This window comes from Lolium rigidum, chromosome 2 (genome assembly GCF_022539505.1).
Source record: "Lolium rigidum isolate FL_2022 chromosome 2, APGP_CSIRO_Lrig_0.1, whole genome shotgun sequence".
Classification (NCBI taxonomy): Eukaryota; Viridiplantae; Streptophyta; class Magnoliopsida; order Poales; family Poaceae; genus Lolium; species Lolium rigidum.
This window is the reverse complement of record NC_061509.1, coordinates 167,815,676-167,821,915: the sequence shown is the minus strand read 5'-3', so window position 1 is coordinate 167,821,915 and position 6,240 is coordinate 167,815,676. Positions and strand designations below refer to the sequence as shown.

The 6,240-nt window shown below is 49.9% G+C and overlaps 1 pseudogene; it reads left to right on the top strand.

Moving 5' to 3' along the window:
- Window positions 1-1,233: 1,233 nt before the first annotated feature.
- LOC124687662 lies at window positions 1,234-1,964 on the top strand (annotated as a pseudogene).
- The last annotated feature ends 4,276 nt before the right edge of the window (window positions 1,965-6,240 follow it).

Genomic DNA, 6,240 nt, shown 5'->3' with positions numbered 1-6,240 from the left:
CGAACTTCCAAAAAACTTAAGTACCAAGAAACAATTTTATTATAATTAGATTGAAAGTATCAACTTCACATTTTCATTTCTCAAATAGCAATCCTAGCGTTAACGCGTCCTGGTAAATCAAGTTTCAAGTACATACAAAACTCCAAATTTGCTGTCCTATTTAGTAAATTAATATAAGAATTTCACTTCCTAATCGTGAAACTTTCAACTCAATATGGTAATTATTAATTAAATCCAAGTGAATTCCATTATTTACCCTATAGTTGCGTATTGTGACATATATTACCCCATTTAGTTCAATTTTTACAAAAATATCCTATATAGGAGTCTTTAAACATGGTTTTAACTCAATTTAGTATTTTGTTTATTTTTGTTAGATAGGACCGGTGTATTTCATCGATGTGGTGCAACAAAATATATAAATATGGGAGGCCATCACCTACGATTATGTACAAACTTCTTTTATCCAACTGTTTCATTCCTCGTCTCCGTACTGATATTTTTGAAAGTAGGTAATCACCTCACAGTAGCCCAATGAATACGCACCAAAAATCGAGGATCCAATTATTCTAAAATGCATAATCTAGATGGTTTTTTATTCAACTGAGTAATTAGTGTTACAAATGCAGAACTACGACGTAAAAAGTGGAATTCACTCGTTAATTCATTCTAGTTCAAGATTCATTCAAGCAATGACCTCGATATCTCCATCATTAGCTAGATAATTAGATTATAAATATTGACTGGGAAACAACGTTTACGCATAACATGACCATGCGACCAGAAAGGGAGAAACACAAAATCACACACTTCAATGGAGCAGTGTGTAGACTCTGCTTGAGAGTTGAGACCACACAAACTATAAAGTAGAAACAATCTGCGCAATAGAAAATGAACAAAGCAGCGCGTACATGGAGTCCATCATCCAAACAATAAAATAGGAATGAGCTGAGTTTGGAGTTAACGCTACTATTCCCCCTCGTTTTGTCACCCATGGCGTGGCCTCGAGGAAGCTGCTCCCAAGCCCCAATTGACCACGTTTTGCTTGCACACCGAGCATGCATAAATGGCTCGAGGCCCTCGCAATCCAAGTCCAACACAGACCATCAGCCGTAGGCGTTCGAGTAGCTCCGGCAGCCAAGCGTCAACGTACTGAACAGTCCATCCCTAACACAGTAAGAGAACGAGTACTGATCGAACGAGTGGTGAAGAAGAGTGGTGAGGTAGCTAGCAATGGGGAGGTCGCCATGCTGCGAGAAGATGGGGCTCAACAGGGGGCCGTGGACGGCGGAGGAGGACATGACCCTAATCGCTCACATCGAGCGACATGGGCACAGCAACTGGCGGGCGCTGCCAAAGCAGGCCGGGCTGCTCCGCTGTGGCAAGAGTTGCCGCCTCCGGTGGATTAACTACCTGCGGCCGGACATCAAGCGCGGCAACTTCACCGGCGAGGAGGAAGACGCCATCATCCAGCTCCACGCTATGCTCGGCAACAGATGGTCCATGATCGCGGCGAGGCTACCGGGGAGGACGGACAACGAGATCAAGAATGTCTGGCACACGCACCTCAAGAAACGACTCGATTCGTCCATGCCGTCCGCTGCGCCCAAGCGCAAAACCAAGAAGCCCGCGGCTGTGACGACCGTGATTACACACGACGGTCCGACCTCCGCGCCAGTGCTGCCGGAGCAACCCATCTCGTCGTCCGCCACCAACTACTCGATGGCGAGCTCGTCGTTGGAGATCACGGAAAGCTTCAGCCCGGACTCGCAGGAGTTCGAGATTGACGACAGTTTCTGGTCGGAGACGCTGGCAATGACGGTGGAAAGTTCCGGTTCCGTGATGGAAGCAGGCGATCCCCGGGTCGCAGACCGTGCTTCGATGCAGTCGAGAACGCCGACATGGACTTCTGGGTACAACTGTTCATCCAGGCTGGTGACATGCAGAATTTGCCCCAGATTTAGACACGGCCCCTGGACTGGTTTCTTGTTCATTTTTCTCTGTCACTATTCTTTGAACTAGATGACTCAATTCAGAATTTAAACCATAAGTTTTAGATTATTTTATTATTAAAAATTAGCTTGTAATTTAATCGCTTTGGTATCTTACAGACACACCATCCCATTGAGGTACTGCAGTAAGATATATATAACAATTTAGTATGATTCCACACCATTCTTTTTTGCTTTTCTGCTTTTGTATAAGTTCCCCAGCCAAATTATAGTTATTGTACCGAAAAAGTAGCATCATAAAAGAAAAAGAAAAATACAATTAGTAATTCCAAGAAGAATGTATCTACTTATTGTGAGTAGCAAGTGGGAAAAGTTTGGTTCGACATTTTGAGCCTCCCTTAACCGATACCACGAAACCAGAAACTATTAGAGCATCTCCACTCGTCCCCCCGAACAGGCCCCCGGCGAGCGTTTTTTCCATCCGGACGGCGTAATTCGGCCCAGTCGCGCCCCCGGTTCCTCGTTTTCATCCGGATTTGGGCCTAAATCCATCCGGCGATCCCACGCCATCCCCGGCCCCCGGGGAGCGCTCGGGGACTCCGGACGAAACGAAGCGCGCGAAACGGCGAGGCAACTTCCCGCGCATCCGGTGGCCCCAACTTGTCGGCGAGAGAAACCGATCGTCGTCCTCATCGCATCGTCTTCCGCGCGCTGTAAAAGCCTGCCGCCGGTCTGCATTCGCCGGCCACGCGGCGAGTTAATGTCGTCGTCTTCCGCGCACGCATCGTCTTCCGCGCGCACTAAAGGCCGCCGGTCAGCTCGCCGCGGACGCGTCGCATTCCACGCGGCATTTAATCCCCGCGCCAGCCACGCCTATATACGCCGGTCCGATCACCGCCAGGCGTACCCCGTGCTCCACTCTCCCTCCACTCTCCCTCTACTCCCAAGATGGCAATCTACGACGACGACGGCGCAGCCAACAACGGCTTCCCCCGCCGGTCGTTCCACGCGTGGGAGGGGCACCTCCTCCACCAGGCGGGGTACCCCTGCCCGCCGGACACGAGGCCTCCCGGAGGCGGCCGGCGGCTAAGTGCCGGCGGCGTTCCAATCCCGCCGCCGCCGCGGGGCCATGCCCTCGACGTCGCCATCGAGGAGGCGAGGATGACGATGACCGACGAGGAGCGCGCCGAGCCACGCCACCACCCCGACAACTACACGGCGTGGAACTCCTACTTCCTCCGGCGGTGGGAGCGGGAGCTGGCGGCGTACGACGGCCCGCCGCCTCCGCCTGCGCGCAACAACGCCGTGGGCCGCCGACGGTGGTGGAGCGCGCCGGAAAGGACGCTGGCGAACGTCCTCGCGCACATCGAGGGCGGCAACTTCCCGGTGCTCACGATGCCCCCTCCATCGGCATCGAGGGCATCGGCGAGCCGCCGTCGGGGAAGCGTCTGGCAGCCACGGCGCATGGCTGCCAGCTCGTCGTCTTCCGGATCGGCGTCAAGGTCATCCTTGGCGCCGGTGAAGAGGGAGGAGGCGACGTCGCCTTCGACGCCGGTGCGCGTCAAGAAGGAGCCGGCGTCTCACGCCGGCGACCAGAGGGCGCAGCAGCGGCGCCCTCGTCATCCGCGAACAGCCTTCCGCGCCGCAGAGCGGCCGGAAGAAGACGAAGAAAGAGGCCGCCGCAAGCCAGCTCGCCGAGGAGGAGGCGAAGCGCGCGGAGGACGCCGCGATGGCGGAGGCGATCGCCAGGTCGCTGCACGACATGGAGGAGGAGAAGCGCGCGGACGACGCCGCACTGGACCGGGCGAGGCGCGACCGGGAGCGCCAGAGGCGGAGCAGCAGCGGCGGCTGCCGGACCCGGCCGCCGCACGCCAACTCGCCGCCCGCGCCGCTCCAACCGCCAACGACGATGTCGCGCGGTACCGCCGTCCTGCGACACCTCCATCCGGCGTCGCTGTCCCCGTCGTCGACCTCGAGTCCTCCGACGACGACTGGTACAAGCCGTCCCCGGGGTGGGGAGACGCCGGCCGTGGCAGCAGCAGCCAGTGCCGCGCAGCCGAAGGCCAACGACGACGGCTCCGACGACGACGGCGGCGACTACACGGTGTTCTACCGCCATTTCGGCATGTAGAGCGCCGTGTTTTAAAATTAGCGTCTGCATTCCCCTAGCCGAATTCGAAATATAGTCGAATTCGGCCTCTATGTATGAACTCCTCCCGTAATGTAATAAATATCATTAAATTTAGTCTATATTCACCCGTTTTTAGCCGTAGTTTGTCAAGTTTCCGTTTTTTAAATTCGCATCGTCGACTTCGCCTAGGCACGCGGCTGGGAAACTACTACTCCCCACGCCAAATCTTCCTCCAATCCGGACGAAAATTTCGCCGGATTTGGGCGTGGGGAGCGCCAACGAGTGGGGATGCTCTTACAAATAGTTGCTCCGCGTAGATAATTTATACCACTATTCTCCGCGATACCATCCATGACTCCATCCCCATCGTGATTTGCGTTAACAGCCCAACAAATAGTTGCCCCGCGTAGACAATTTCCACCACTATTCTCAGCGGTAACAGCCCAGTCTCTTCCTCTTAAACCTATCGCCCTGATCTGCTACACCTTTCTCCATTCTCTCTACCCCATCTAATCCGCTGACCAAGTACAACGTCATGGCCATCCACGCCATCAGCCACAGCCATCCGCTGCTCACCCCAAGATTTACGTAACACTTGATAGAGGACAAAACAAATTAAACATTTCACAATCTAAGACTCATTTCAGAATCCTAACACAATACATTTACAGAAATAGTAGGAAATCTTAAAGAAATGTACTTCAGAAATAACGATAATGATATGTGCTAGAAAGCCATCAATACTATTAGAAAATAGAATGTGCACTTTGCAGATTAAGGTAAGGTAACTTCATGATGTTAGCATCATAAAAATGCAATTTCACTTATCGTGAACCTAAATTAAATGTCCATTTGAATATACTAAATCAGACATTTATTCAACTTGTCACAAGTAAATAATTATAGAGATAATAAGAAAATAAAGGTAGGTATCATGTATACGAAGGACCTTTAAACCAATTATTGAAATTCCTTGCATCTCTCTGGCCAAGATACCGGTCATATGACTACTAAATGCTAATGACAAAAGAAATACCAGGTGGCATTTCAAGCTCGTTGCTCACCATTATAAGGAGCCGAAACGTACATAAACATGAATTTATTTACCCCTTAGCCAAATTAGGAAGTTAAGATGCATCATGTTAGTGGTGACATCAAACGAAACTGGTTAGCATGACTATTTGAGCAAAGCTGCTCTTTTCCATGTTGCGCCGGTGCTGCCAACATGCCTACCCTATACATTGTTCACACTTCTTTTTAAGCAAATATAATGAAAAGATATAAACTTAAACTTTACACAGCAAGTTCCAGTCCACAGCAGAGTGCATGAATAGATGTTGAAAAGGCTTAATTTCAAACACAAGGTTATAACCATGAGCACGGTCGTAAGCATGACTCCTTACCGCCGCTCTTCGCCTTTTATTATATGGCCTGGGGATTAAGAAATTTTACAATCAACACCATTATATATGACTTTACATATATTGCTCTGGCTATAAATTGCTGCGCTCTTCCTCTTACAAAAAAAATCAGTAGATATAAATATATAGAGGATAGGATGTGGAGGGAAGCATAGGTGTAGGTACCGAACACAGATTAGCCCTATCATGCAAGCACATGACCAGGAGCAATGCTATGGCAGCTGAGCACTATTCCATCGTTACAAACAACGGCCACACAAACCAACATCATTTTTCCACTATTTTTGTCAACAAAACTACATACCTACGAGGAAAAGAGGGAACGGTAAGCACCGCTATTCCGAGAGCAGAAGAGGCAACAATAAATATCCCGAAGAAGCAAGCAACAGACGAACAGATCAACCTACAAAAAAAAAAGGAATTAGCAGGCAGGCAGGCATTTCATTGAACATGCAAACTGGAAGGACAAAAACCGCATGTAAGGTGAGAGAAAATGTACACCAACCAGATTGCCCACGAGAAGAGAAGGGAATAAACGTTGAAGCAAGACAAATCTGCATAGAAGCATAGAAAACAAATTAGCCAACTGGAAGAAATCTGCAAGACAAATCTGCATAGAAGCTCCATTGGAAGCATGAAACATACAGAGAAATAGATCTGAGTAGGATAAGAAAACCTACAACAGCCATGGAGTCCATGAAAACCAATGATGCGTGTTGTTGGCTTGTTGCTGTCG